Genomic DNA, 16,105 nt, shown 5'->3' with positions numbered 1-16,105 from the left:
ACTCATTTTGTATTATTGAACTAGTATCATGTGTCTTAATTATCAATATAATTGAATGGGAATATGCGATACATTGGTGCAATGATGTAATCTATTATTTTGTTATACTACTATGTAGTTAATATCATCATTATCTAAGATTGGAATTAAATACGACAATGTGGGTGAAATTTCTCATATGTTCTTTAACCCTAAGGGATAAAATATTCCCTAGGGACATTACAATGGTATAAGAGATACACATCCAACCAACTTGTGAGCATATGAGCCCTGTATGCTTCTAGAAGTTAGGGGAAACATTACTATCTAGAGGGAAAAGGTTACCCATAATTCAAACATGGAGAAAAAAGGATAACAAGATCTTATTAACCTCTTGAACGTGTTCATCCAATGGAAACAACAAATAGCCCAGTTGTTAACACAAGGGGAACAAGAGATAGCCAAAGGACAACAACAAATGACTCAAATTTTTTCATAGGCCATGAGAAATTTAAACAACATATGTAATAATGCTACTAATGGAATGGATTTTGGTAACAAGACTTTTGTTGAAGGTATCAATAACCATTATATTATATTTTTCAATATATTTTCACAACCCAACACAGGGGAAACTAGAATAACGCCTCTACAACCACAGTTTCCAAGTGGTCATAGGGAAACAACACTAGGAGCAACATAACAAACTGAAAAAGTTGATGAATAATTTTGGGAGTATGCAACACTAGGGGAAGATGTATGTGAATCCATGTCTTTTCAAGAGTTTAGCAACATCAAATATAGGAATGAACCCAAGACACAACAAAATCGTGATCTGATGCATAAGTTGGGTAAATTTTCCATTCACTCTTTTGATGGATCATATAAGTGGAGGTTTTAACCCCGTACAGAAATTACTTGCATATGAATTCTAAAACACAAAAAATAAACAATGTGAGAACATAACACATAAAACACATATACACAGAGATTTTCCCCTGGATCCCAAAACCGAGACTACCAGCTTGATTTTTCATTATATTCCTTTCAATGTTACAAAACATATTTATACATGCCGAAGCATCCAATACCATGGACCGAAAACCATCGCGTCCAAAACCATGGACCGAAAACCATAGGTAGATCCACCCAACCTAATATAGGGTCCAAAAAAAAATTTCGTAGGTTAGTCGTGGAAAGAATATAACACAACCCAACATTCTCCCACTTGTTGTTTTCTTTCCACAGGGAGGCACAGGAGAGCTTAGTCATTTTTCCAGCCCTGAAATGCCCATTGTTTCTCTACACCAGGAGAACTTCTCAGAGCTCACAGATTTTTTCAATGCATCTACAGTATTCTTCAGAGCGTCCACCTTTACCAGCAACACCTTTTTGTCTTCTATCATATCCCTCACAAAGTGATAATGAACATCAATGTGCTTTGTCTTTGAATGATAAGCAAGGTTCTTTGCCAAGAAAATTGCACTTTGGCTGTCACAGTCTATCCTTATAGCTCCCTGTACTAACCCCATACTTGAACACAATCTCTGCAACCAAATAGCTTCCTTGCTTGCATGAGTGGCTGCCATGTATTCTGCCTCTGTAGTTGATAGTGCCACTACAGATTGTTTCTTACTCATCCAACTGACTGCACCTCCAAATAGGTTAAACACATACCCACTTGTAGATCTTCTCTGATCCAGATCTCCAGCCCAGTCTGCATCAACAAAGCCACAGATATCCAAAACTCTGTCCAATCCTGGTCTTCCTTGGTAGCACAAACCATAATCACTAGTGCCACGCAAATACCTGAAAACCCGCTTCATTGTTGTCCAATGCTCCTTCCCTGGTTTTGACATAAACCTGCTCAATACTCCCACTGCATGTGAAATTTCTGGTCTAGTACAGACCATCGCATACATCAGGCTACCGACTACACTTGCATATGGAACACGGGACATATCCTCTTCCTCTTCTTGTGTCTTGGGACACTGTTCAGCAGATAACTTTACACCTACAGGAATAGGAACCTTCACTGGTTTACTATCCTGCATATTAAACCTCTGCAATATTGTCTCAACATACTTCCTCTGGTTTAACCAGAGCTTCCTCTTTGCCTAATCTCTTTTAATTTCCATGCCCAAAATATAGTTTGCAGCACCAAGATCTTTCATGTCGAATTTGGAGGACAATTGGGTCTTCAAATCCTGGATAATTTCTTTGTCATTTCCAACCAGCAACATATCATCCACATACAAGACCAGATAAATAACACGGTCACCAATTAATTTAAAATACACACAGTGATCTGCTTTGCTTCTAGTGAAGCCAAGTCCCCGTATAAATGTATCAAATTTCTGATACCACATCCTTAGTGACTCTTTTAACCCATACAGAGACTTCTTTAACTTTCACACCAGTTCTTTCTTACCCTTCACCGCAAAGCCTTCAGGTTGCTTCATGTAGATCTCCTCTTCCAGATCCTTGTGAAGAAATTTTTTCTTCACATCCATCTGTTCTACCTCAAAATCAAAATCAGCGGCAATAGATAAAAGTAATGTAATAGAAGTTACCTTGGAAACAGGAGAAAAAATATCACCAAAATCAATTCCCGACACCTGGGAATAACCTTTTGCTACCAATAGAGCTTTTTATTTCTCCACCTTTCCTTCTACATTTGTCTTCTTCTTGAACACCCATTTGCTGCTAATGGGTTTCCTTCCAGCCAGCAACTCCACCATATCCCAAGCCTCATTTTTGTGCAAATATGCCATTTCATCAACCATGGCCTCTTTCCACATTTTTCCATCCTCTGAATCTACTGCTTCCTTCACAGTTCTAGGATCATCATCAGTAATAGATAAAGAAAAATTTAAACAGAAAGTAGATCGACTATACCTTTCTGGCTGCCTTCTTTCTCGAACTGATCTTCTTACACCCGGAGTTTGTGGCTCTTCATCTTCTGATTCCTCCTCTATTGTAGAGTTTGATTCTTCCTCCTTTTGTTCAAACTCTATCTTCTCAGGTTCCTTTGGTTGGACTTCATGTTTAATAACATCTTTCACCTCTCTAAACACCACATCTTGGTTGTACACAACCTTCCTTGTTGCTGGGTTCCAAAGCTTATAACCCTTTAATCCATCCTTATACGCAATAAAGATGCACTTTTTAGATTTACTATCCAACTTGGTTCGTTTCTCCTTTGGAACATGTACATATGCATCACATCCAAATACCCTCATATGTGAAAGAGAGGATTTCTTACCAGTCCATACCTCTTGTGGAGTCTTATCCTCCAACGCTGATGAAGGTGATCTGTTGACCAGGTAACATGCTGTCTCCACCGCCTCTGCCCAGAATTCCTGTCCTAACCCGACACCACTTAGCATGCTTCTTGCCCTTTCCATCAACGTCTTGTTCATTCTTTCTACAACTCCAATTTGTTGAGGTGTATATGGAGTAGTCTTCTTCCGTGCTATACCACACTTCTTACAAAATTCTTCAAATTCCTTACTGCAAAACTCTCCTCTGTTATCTGTCCTCAGCACCTTTATCTTCTTCTCTGTCTGGTTTTCCACCAGAGCCTTAAATTCTTTAAACTTGTCAAAGACTTCAGATTTCTTCTTAAGGAAATATATACATGTATTCCTTGAGAAGTCATCTATAAATGATACATAGTACACAAACTTACCCAGTGATGGAACCTTCACAGGTCCAAACACATCATTGTGCACAAGCTCTAATATCTATTTCGCCCTCTTACCACCAGAGGGGAAACTCACCCAATTCTACTTCCCATATACACAATTTTCATAGAAATCAAAATCCAAAGAGCTATTACTCATACCTTCTACCTTTACCATGAAGTATTCGAAGGCACTTCTCTCCAATATGTCCAAGCCTTTGATGCCACAACATGGTCTTCTCTCCAGAGACCACTAGATTTTCTACTCCACTTTCAGGAACCATAGAACTATTGCACCCATCAACAACAGTGCTACCTTGTAGCTTGTACAGAGTTCCAGTCCAAACTTCCCGCATCAATACCAGTGCTCCTCGAACCATCTTGCAGGTATCCTTCTCGAACACTGTTTTTACACCTGCATCATCCAACTTGCCTACAGAAATCATATTTCTGGCTAATGCAAGAATATGCAGAACACCCGGAAGTGTTCTAACCCTTCTACCTTGCAACTTCAACTTTACTTTTCCGCGACCAACGATTCTAGCCTTCCTATCATCCCCTAAGAAGACATCACCACCATCGTATTTATCATACTCACAGAACCACTCTCTATGGGGAGTGAAGTGAAAGGATGCACCTGAGTCAATCAACCATGCCTCATGATCTACATGTGTACTTGAAGAAGCCAAGTACACATCCCCACCTTCATCTGAGGTGGTTTTCACCTCTGCAGAAGAAGCATCATCAGATCCCTTTCCTTTGTCAGGAGCTTTAGATTTACAGTCCCTTTTGTATTGCCCTTCCTTTTCGCATTTCTAGCACACCACCTTTACAGGATTTCCTGGAGATTTAGATCTCCCACTCGATGACTTATTTTTGTTTTTGTTCTGGAACCATCCTCGTACAGACAAGGCATCACCATTCTGGCTCTCCATATTTTTCTATCTCATCTCCTCCATTAGCAAGGATGAGACTATTTCATCAAACTGCAAGGCAGTTGCATTGCTACCTATTGCAATAACCAGACTATCCCACGAATCTGGTAGAGAACACAAAAAACTAACGCACTTATCTTCATCTGAAATTTTAATATCAACAGATAATAACTAACTTACCACAGTATTAAATGCATTCAGATGTTCTGTCACCGAGTCTCCATCTTTCATCCTCAGGTCATACAACTTTTTTTGTAGGAACAGTTTATTCACCAGAGACTTAGATTGGTACAAAGTCCCTAACTCGTCCCACAAAGCCTTCGCCGTAGCTTCCCCTGATACATTCAGCAATACTAAATCTGAGACACACAATCGTATTGTGCTCTTTGCCTTCCGATCCAACTTCTTCCATTCTTCATCGGACACTCCTGTTGGTTTAGTACCTGGATCTACCGCGATCCACTGATCTTTATCCACCAAAAGATCCTCCATCTTGAGTTTCCACAACTCAAAACTCTGACCATTAAATTTCTCGATCTCTATCTTTCCACTACTCCCCATCCTCTTTCACCACTAGAATCGATCCCACAAATCTCCCACTGAATAGGGTCTACCGCAGGCCCAAGCGAAACCCCTCAGTAACAAAGGCGTCCCCTTGAAGCCAAAATAGCTCTGATACCAAATGTAAGTTTTAACCCCGTACAGAAATTACCTGCATATGAATTCTAAAACACAGAAAATAAACAATGCGAGAGAATAACACATAAAACACATATACACAGAGATTTTCCCCTGGATCCCAAAACCGGGACTACTAGCTTGATTTTTCATTATATTCCTTTCAATGTTACAATACATATTTATACATGCCAAAGCATCCAATACCATGGACCGAAAACCATCGTGTCCAAAACCATGGAATGAAAACCATCGCGTCCAAAACTATGGACCGAAAACCATAGGTAGATCCGCCCAACCTAATATAGTGTCCAAAAAAAAATTTCCCCAGACCTCTTAGAGGGGGGCTACCCGCCCCCCCTCAAACCCCCCTGTGACCTCCCCGCTGCGCAATCGGCGCAACGAAGGGGGGGCTCTGCCCCCCCTCTAACCCCTCGGTTCACTACGTAGGTTAGTCATGGAAATAAGATAACACAACCCAACAATAAGTGTTCAACATGGGATTGGTTACAAAACCTGGATACCTACATCTAAGTTAATCCCATGTTGGAAGAAAATGTTATCATTTTTTCCACATTACACTTGGAAGGGGAGGCACGTGAATGGTGGTACCATGGACTATTCACCTTCGGCACTCCAACATAACCTCTTATGTGGAATTCACTCAAATATTGATAAATCGTTTTTATTAGGAGGATCCTGATACATACTTCAGAGAGCTAACATAGCTCAAGAAGACCAGGACATTGGAATCCTACATTTCATAATATCAACAATTGGCAATCATGGTGACGGACATATTGGAGTAGAGCTTGGTCATGCTCTTTGTAGAAGTTTTAGTCGAACAACTACACGGGTGGGTCAAGGATTTCAAACCTACCACATTATAGGAGACCATCATCAAGGCATGAGATATGGGAGATGCAACTCCAAAGGTGAAGTTTCCATCCAACCCACTAATCCCTCTAATGAACAAGGAAAAAAGGCCATTTCAAAGAGATGGGACCAGGAAGGATAAGCTAGATGAGGAGACTCAAAATGAGTTGAGGAGGAAGAAAATATGTTTCACTTACGAAGAACCATGGAAAATTGGTCATAGGTGTTTGGGGAAGGGAAATATTCACTATAATGAAGTGGTGCTCGATATTGATAATGAGCATGATCCAACACTGACACCCAACAAGGAGCTTAGCAACTGATCCAAAATGGATCCTAGAAAACCCTCTAAGTCTTCAAAGTCTTCTAAAGATAAAAACTATCGCAAAAGAAGAACCTTTAAAAATGGCGGATTACACTATCGGGAGTGAAAAACACAAGGAAACAGTGGAAATAGAGCCTATCGGAGGCTTGGACAGTGATGCACAGGAGCCGTTGGATCTGGCCGATCAATGGTCTAGATCCGATCGGCATATCGCAATCGGCGGAGGCTAACGGAGGCTATCGAAGGCTGCCACATGAATATTGCGACAACGATCAGCGCGGTCAATGAGGACCGTCGATCAAGTGCGCAGATCGACGGCCCGGGTTAACTCGCGATATCGCGTTGGAGAAACACATGGGAGCGCTTACCAACGGTTCGAGGCTTATGCGATTGCGACAAGTCGCATTGCAATATCACGTTAGAGTAGTACAATAGAGCAGGGCCGATATACATATGACTTGCGATAGCCAGACCCGATGGAGTTATAGATGATATTTTATATATTTTGAGATCCGAAAAATGGCATTTTCCTTTGTATTTCGCATTTTCGTTAAATAAACGAAATGCAAAGGAAATGTGCCCAATGCGATGAAGCGGGCCCGATGGAACTTATAGATGAAAATATATAGCATTTCAAGTCCGCCTTAAAGCCATTTTGTGATATTTTCAGTGTTTTAATGTATTTTTCGAATACAAAGGGAAACCACGAAACGAGCGGGATTTCGAGCGGGCCGTAGGCAGTAAGTGGTTTTGGCCAGGCTCCGCCCAAGCCCATACACTGACTTCCACGTAGCTAGGCGTCGGAGAGAGAAAACCACCCTTTTCGAGCGGGTAATCTCTATGCGTGTTAGCCACCCGAAATCAATAATAGTCGTTGGTCAACAATTACTTGTGATGTTGTCCAAAGACGGATCCGAAAGGATATAAGGCGGAATTAATGATTTTTGAAGTCCGATAGACTACGTTTGGGCAGATTTTTACAGGTTTTCTGTGTATTCTCTATGTAAACAGAGAACAACCATTTTTGGGATTTCAAAGGCACCGATGGTCCATTCCGTTACAGAACAGGTGGCCACCATCCCTGAAGGCGTTTAGCAATGATTGCTAACGCTTAGAGGGGGATTCGAGCGGACAGAGGCCGGGAGCCAGAGAGCCCGAGAAGGGGAAACGAACAGACAGCACCGATTGGCTTTAAAGCCACAGAATGACAGAGACAGAGACAAGCAGTGCTGAGACAGAGAGAAGACAAAAATAGAAAGTGAGAGGGAGATTCTATTTACTCAATAAGACTTGAGGGATTCAAGCAAACCCCTATTATTTTTTCCTGTTGTGTTGAGACTCAATTTGAGCTCACTTTTGTAAAACTCTGCTCTTGAATACATAATTGAAAGGTCACCACTGAAGGCTGGAGCAGGAGATATAGCCCAAGAGTTTTGGGTGAACTCCAGATTAAACTTGTTGTGTTATGTGTGTTTGTCTGTTATGTATCTTTAACTGCTTCATTGTCTATATTATTCGCAATCTTATCGATCCGTTGCACTAAGTAATGTAGGAAAATCTGATGCACATGAGTCTGTACTACCTTAATATTAGTCTAAGATCTCATTTTCAGATTAGCAGCTCAAGAGAAGAATATACCCTTGAGGAGGCTAAAGGAGACGAGAGGCCATGTACAATATTTGAAGGGGGTATTATAACCTCTCTCTCTAGAGTTCCTAAATATTACGCCATCAAGATCAAGGGTGTCATACAAGGACAAATAATCATAACATTAGTAAATGGTGGGGCTACGTACAATTTCATTGATGCAACTGTGGTGGTAAAGATAGGCATTCCTATAAAAGAATATGAAGGCTTCGAAGTGAGGGGAGGACATTACACGCACATAGTTGGTTCCATGTTTGAGTGTGATATTGGGAAATTACACATTCACCAATGATTTATATGTAATATAATTGCATATACCGATGTGGTATTAGAAGTAAAATTGTTGTATTTGAAAGGAAGATTTGCAATGAACTACCAAGTAATGGAAATGAAGTTTTAAGATGAAAATGGAAGCAATGTAGTGTCAAGAGGGATGACCAATGATCCATAAAATACTATGGATATTCCACTGGACAATTCATCACAACAGATCTAACACTATTATATTAAAACTCTGAAAATTATACACTATTACAATTTATTAAAATTCTAGATCTGTGGATTTAACTATAATTAGTGCATGCATACGAATGGAAATTATGTAGAAAAGTAGAGAACGACAAAATAAACTCACACACACAAAAGACACAAGATATTCTCTCTAGGAAACCCTTTCGGGAGAAAACTCAACTGGAAGGTGAGGTTGCTTCGCCTCTTTCTCTGTTTGGAAATATGGTTGCAGGTACAAAGAAGTAATGCCTATGGCCTATGGGATGTTATAGTGCACATATCCTCTCTCTGTGCTCTACCTCCTATCTCTCCTGGCTATCTTCGCTCAGCTATGGAACAAAATTCTCTCGAAAGGATGGAATGCCTCTTCCTCCTAGTGGCCTAGTTATAACACAACCCGATAGCCTACTAGTGGTCAATTTTTACTACATCAACTCTTAACTAGAGTTATAAATATAATATTATATATTATTTTACATCACAAACACGTGGCTAGCCCCTTTTCCATAAATAATGGGCGCACACACGGCATCCTCCCGAACTATAGGTGTGAAAACAAGAAGGTCAACTTCTGAGTGGCATAACTTTTGCATACAAACTCTGATTAACGCGCTTCTTGCGTAGTTGGAAAGGTATCTATGTGTAGAATAACATGGTAAGGTGTGGTGCCAAAGTAGCAAATTTTTACCCCCAAAAAATGTCGTTTGATGCCTCAAAACACTCCTAGAAGGTTTCAGACCCTGTTTCGCCAAATTAGGTCCTGCGAGTAAAAAGGGTCCCTTGAGATGATTCCTCCACTTTTTCCACTCCAAATGCATCGAGTTGGATGAAAAACAATATAATGATCCAATTCGAATCAACCAATGTTGGCCCCCAAACTATATCAGCTAGGGAAATGGAGGTCGTGCATAAGAATGAAGATGTAACTTGCATAACAACCTATACGATTGCAAACCTCATATCATCATGTGGTAGACTTAAAGCTTATGAATTTGGTACAAAATGCAAGAAGAATGTTGGGATTAACATTTACACACTCAAGAAAATCACCAAATATTGGAGATCCCACCTCCAAGTAGAGTACTCCAAAAACAAGTTTTCCTACAAATTGATAGATGGTCTCATCCAAGATGACAAGTATAAGGTAGAAGACGAGATCATTTTCTTTAAAGACAAGACATATTTGGTCCTTGAATATACACTCAGGGAGGGGTTCCTGAGGAATTTACATGAGATATTGGTTGAAGTTATGTATGGGCATTGTTTTTATGGGGAAGGAGTGTTGTGGAAATAGGTTGGAGATTGATGAGAATGACCATAAAAGAAATAAAATTGCAAAAGAAACTTATCATGTAGAAACGAGAGTTGGAGAATGGTCAATTGATGGTAGTCCTATAAAGGACAAAGAGTGGGATACATTGAATATAGGAGACATATTGAAGAGAATGGGAAGAGGTATGTTAAACAACAACACAACAAATGGAAGTTTATGTTAAACAACAACTCAACAAATGCAAGTTTAGTAACCTTCTAACAAAAGTGATTACAATTAATGAGTAGTTTCCTAGAACCTTGGTTAATGTGTCAACTAACTGGAATTTTGCTATAAATGCTATCCATTTTAAAGATGTAAATACCATAGGGAATCTTGTGGATGAATATGTGGGGAGCCAATTATCAGTTTCACTCAAACCTCCTAATATAATGCCTACACTAGGACCTACAGCTCATGTTCTTGATAGAAGTTACTTACCAAAAATGGAAGAAGGAAGCCATGCGTTGTTTAAATTACTTGACTTTTGTCACACAAATAAAAATTAGATGACTATGTGTGTCCATAAAATCATATAGAAGATGACATCCCTTCAACTTGGTATAAGAGATGTATGATTTCAATTGGAAACTTTTAATGAAGCTATAATTCATCAAGATGAGATATTTTCTAAGCTCAAATTGGTTCAATATATTAGGACTGCCTTACAAAAGTGGTTGGGAGAAATACTTTGACAAAATTTCATATAAATCAGGTAAATCAAGTGGTCGAAAAAATCGCTAGATTAAGAGAGACTGAAGTGGTTAGATGGGGACAACATTTAAAACATCTGCTTGCATATATTCCTCTAGATATCCTAGAAACTATGGGGTTATCTGATAATCTGAGTTAGTGTGTCGTTAATATACTCCCATTTTACACCAACTAGACTGACATTGACGTTGATAATATAGAGCACTTGGTTCCAAAAGGATGAGTATGGACAATGCCTAAGGGTGATCATAATCTACAAGTGAAAATCTCATTCTCCTCATCTAAAAGTAGTTACCTTTCAATCCCAAATGAAGAGGGATCTATAAATGTTGGTAAGGAATATGAACCCCATATGATTGATGAAGGATGTGATAGTGATGAAATTATTGGAACAAGTAAAACGGAAGTTGAAAATGCATGACTAGAATTAAAACTCGCTTCAATAGTAGCACATATTTGTACACATGACCCAAGATTTATCTATGATTCGGTGAATGACAGCAGTGATTATTGCATGGTCACAACAAAAGATGGAAATTTTTAGATGGAATATATAAATGGGTTACTCAATTGAGTTTATGGATGCCAATATCTTGTGCACTTTTCAAACAAGAATAAGGATTGGATATGGAAATGGAAGGACAAAGGTCATGGAACAAGATAGTAAGCTCCTGAGAGGATGGTTGGCATATAGTTCAACAATTGTGCATATGGTTGTGGCAAGTGATCATGTTTTTACTTTCATGGTCCATGGTAGCATTTTTTGTTGGGACATGACAAAAGTGAGTTCACTAAAAAGAATTGCAAGATCAAAACTAACTGACCTGGCCCCAACTTATACAATGCAAGAACATATAAACATATTGGCTCTCACTTGGAATGTGAGTCAAGGACAAGTTTCCCTTGAGTCACTACATTGTTGGTTGGAATCTCTGGCATCAAAAACCAACATTATGGTTGCTGAGTTGCAAGAAATGGAAATGGGTTTCATTGTTCTCGCTATGATAGTTGTAAAAGAAACTATAAGTATTGAAGGGAGGTTCTCATTCTTGAAATTAGGAGGAAAAATTTGGTAGCACTTTCACTTGCAATTTCTTGAGGAAAAGAAATGTATGGAAGGGGGGAGTGTAATGTTCCATTCTAATTGATTACCTAAGGGAGGAAAAAATAGTCTATCTAACCCCATAGTCTATAGTCAATGATTAAGGGATAAACACATTATCCAATGTTTTTGGAGCAACATTGGGTAAATTGGGCTAATTTGGTCGAAACTTGTGAAGGGAGCCCGAATTTGGGATAAGTGGAGGGAAACTTGTAACCCCCTCACATTAAGAAACCCCAAAAGAAATCTATAAATAAGCGAGAGGAGAAATCATTTTCTCATCATTGTGGATTATATATTTTTTTTTTGCAACCTGAGGCTCTAAGGGTTTTAAGACCTCTATCTCCTTTTGATTGCTTTCAGTGGTGTTGATCCCACCCTAGCTAGTTCATTCCTTTCTCTCATTTGTTTGGCATAATGGTTCTAACACTTTTTCATTTGGTATTTTACATTCAAGGATAGAAGTTTGTGGATTGTCGACTTGGAAAAATATTATATGACATGAATTAAGGGCAAAGACACTCTTGACTAGGCTACAAAGGGACTGTATAGATCTGATTCCAAGCTTCACACATTTGATTAAGGTAATGACCCATCTTCAACCCTATTTGTGGTATCACAACCTAACTAGGGTAGCGAAACCCTTTACTGAGCTACAAAGGGACTACTTTGTGGAATTAAGGACTGGTTAGGCTTGTATTAAGGGAGCAAAACCCATCCATTATCATCACAATCTTTTTGAGTGGCTTTTGTGGCAGCAAACAAGGCTCTTAGGCTGAATCAGGATTGTGGGTTCATCATCAAGAAAAGATTCAATCATGCCCTTGGAATAGCACATAGATTAGCAAGCTCGCAATGACAATAAGTCAACAATTCAGTTTCTAATTGGGCACGATCATCTTTCTAAAGCCTAGACAACACAAGATCAAATATTTGTCATGGAAGCTCAATATCTTAATCTGTAGCAGTTGAAAAGCAAGAAAGAGATTGTTGGGGCTAGCACTAAAGGTCATATTTAAGACAACAGAAGTGTTAGTGACTATTGTGAACCTAAATTTGTAATGTGAGTTATTGGGTTCATAACTCATTTTGTATGATTGAATTGGTATCATGTGCTTGAATTATTAATGTTGTTGAATGTGATTTTATGAATCATTGATGTAATCATGAAATCTACTATTTGCCTATACTATTGTGCACTTAATCATTTTCTAAGATTGAAATTTTCATATATTCTTTAACACTAATGGAAAAAAAATTCCTCAAATACATTACAATATCTTATCTCTTATATCCTTGGAGGAGTAATGAAAGTAGTCCAGCTTAAATTTCTCTTACATCCTTTCATCATTTACGAAAGGTATTATTGTATCCACATGTGACATTTTTTGTTGTGTCTTGTCATCCTATGTATACGATACACGGAAAGCAAGATTAAATGGAGTATGTTATGGATTGTATGTTAGGATTAAAGCCTAATGGTTTTAAAAAAATACCGTGTGTACTATTAGGACTCTACTAATTGGCTTATCATGTGTGCTACTAGGACTCTATAATTGTCTTATCATGTGTGCTACTAGGACTCTACTAATTGATTAATAAATGACTAATTGTGTACTACTAAGACTACTAATTAGCTTATCATGTGTGCTACTAGGACTCTACTAATTGATTAATAAATGACTAATTGTGTACTACTAAAACTCTACTAATTAGCTTATCATGTGTGCTACTAAAACTCTACTAATCGATTAATAAATGACAAACATTATGTACTTAAATATAATAATCAGGGTTGAAAAGACACAACAATGTGTATATAAAAAGATGATAACAATTTAATAAATATATTTTTTTATAATAGTTATTATTATTTATAATTATTATTATACCATCTTGAAATTATTTTCAGCCAAAATAGTTTTCTTACCTAAAATATGTTTATTATAATTGGAGAATAATTCTTCAATTTATATTTATCAAACTAAATATTAAAAAACAAAAAAAATAAAAATAAAAAAATACAATGTTTCGATTTTTTTAAATAAACAAAAATAATAAAAATAATTTTATATTTTTCAAAAATTATTATAAAAAATAAATAAAATAAATATTTGTTCCACATAATTTACCAGATAGATGATGTGCTGATGAACTTCCTAAATAAAAATTAAAATAGGTCTCTTTTACTGCTATGTTGTGTAGAGCACACTACACTTAATGATAGCACGCTTAATAATGAGCTCGATCTTAATGAAGTTGTGCCTTTTGGTTGACTAAATTAGTTTAAGCTCTATTTCGGCTGGTGGACATTGGACATTTGCAAGCAAAACATCTGTGCAGTGAAGGCTTCATCGATGTCAGGACACTTTATGTTAAAAAAGCTAAAAAAAAGCTGATGAAAAAACCTTTTCCTTTACTTTAATTTAATTTAAAATAAAATAAAATATTAATGATACAAAGTTTTAGAAATTGAAAAAATAATATATATATTTTTTATAAATATGTGAAATAAAATTTAAATAAAAAAGAGAAATGATAATTATAGTATTGTTTACAACTATCTTAAAATAAAATAGGGTAATTATAATATGGAATTAGAACAAGTTTGTTCCACTCAAAATGCCAATGTAATGAGCATAATATGCACCTTATGTTTTAGAAATAGATGTGGGACTCTCTTGGTATTGAATGTAACAGGTTTTGAAGTTTCTCTAAATAAAATATTTATGAGTTAAAAATTGAAAGCTCGAATTACTTTCAAATTGATATGTAGTTAAATTTGTTCACTGATATGTATTTTTAAGTAATTTTCTTTTTGGATGTTTATATTTATGTATTTTATCTTAGAATTTTGGTTTGTTAGTTTTTTTTTTTTTTTTAATTTATATATTTTTATAAATTGAGAAATAATTATAAAATATATTAATTTTTTATTTTTTGAAATAATATTTATATATATTTTTTATTAGTTAAAAATTTATTCTCATCTTATTTGGTTGTAGAAATCTGACTTTTTTCTATATATAGATATATATAAAGTTGATATCTACATAAATTAGTTAACATAGATCTTCAAAAAGTTTATTTAAATGTATTGGTGAAATATTTTTGAAAAGCATAAGATTTAAATATCTCATTCACACATAATTAGAAGTAAAAAAAAAAGTGTGAATCAAATGTTTAAATCTTATGCTTTTCAAAAATATTTTACCAAGATATTTAAATAAACTTTTTGAAAAATTGCATGTGAAGAAATTTGGTCCATCTCGGCTCGCGTGAAGAAATGAAGAAATTTCTTCGTCCATCATCAAAGTTGAATTTTTGCGGCCAAAATAATTATTTTTTTAAATCTAAAAAAAAAAAAAATTAAATAACTATACAAAACTTTTAAATAATGTCACTCATAAAAACAATTGCACATAAATAAATTGGATCCCTCTCGGCTCATGTTAGGTCCATATTTAAGATGGATCTATGTTGGTTCTACAACCCATTATGTAACGACCTGCAGTTCGGTTGATATGCGACCGCGGGTGAAGGCTGAATGAGCACGCGAGTAGGCTGAACGAGCTGTGGTTCGGTGAAAGGTGCGAGCACAGATTCATGTGTGCGTGGAGTTATACGCCTAATGGAGGAGGGCGAGCGGAGTTTATATGCATGGGAGCGTGGGATAAACCTTATAGAGGCCGACATAATTTATGATGGCGTGTGGAGCATGGAGGAGAGTCAGCCGGGTGAGCCAACTCACCCTGCCGTGCATATATATTGAGGAGCATTGAAGCTCATTCGATCATCACACAACCATCGCTCAACATGTGAGAAGTGCGTAGAACAAGGTGAGGACGCAACAAGAAGAAGGAAAGGCGCAGTTTGGGTAATGCGCCCGTTCTTGGGCGAGGCCGCACGGAGGTGAACGCGTTTCTTGGTTTGGGTGAAGGGCGCGGGTAGAGGAGCGCCCGCCGGTTGGAGTAGGGCGTGCACGGGTGTGTGGCGCCCGGGTTATGCGACGGAGCGCCTGACGGTGAAATGTTGGTGGGCGCCCGGTTTGTGCGACGACTTGGCACGGGTTCTTGGGTGACTCGGGTGAGCGCCCGCCCGTCATGCAAGTGTGCATGGTGTGACTTTTGGTGAAGTGTTGAGATTGTGAACGGAGGTGTGTCTCGGGCAGAGGCGCCCGTGTGTGGCGACTTGGAGGCGCGCCCAAGTTGGGCAAACAACACGATTGTGCAACGAGGTGAACAAAGGGTTGGAGAGTCGTGTGCGGAGGTGCCGACGAGCTGGGCAACCGAGTTTTCCGAAGTTGTGAAAATTGGCTAAGTGTAAATTTGGGGTTTCCCAA

The sequence above is a fragment of the Pinus tabuliformis genome, chromosome 9, assembly GCF_031772625.1.
Source record: "Pinus tabuliformis cultivar Carrire ecotype Pingquan chromosome 9, CPIR1, whole genome shotgun sequence".
Lineage (NCBI taxonomy): Eukaryota > Viridiplantae > Streptophyta > Pinopsida > Pinales > Pinaceae > Pinus > Pinus tabuliformis.
This window is presented reverse-complemented; position numbering follows the sequence as displayed.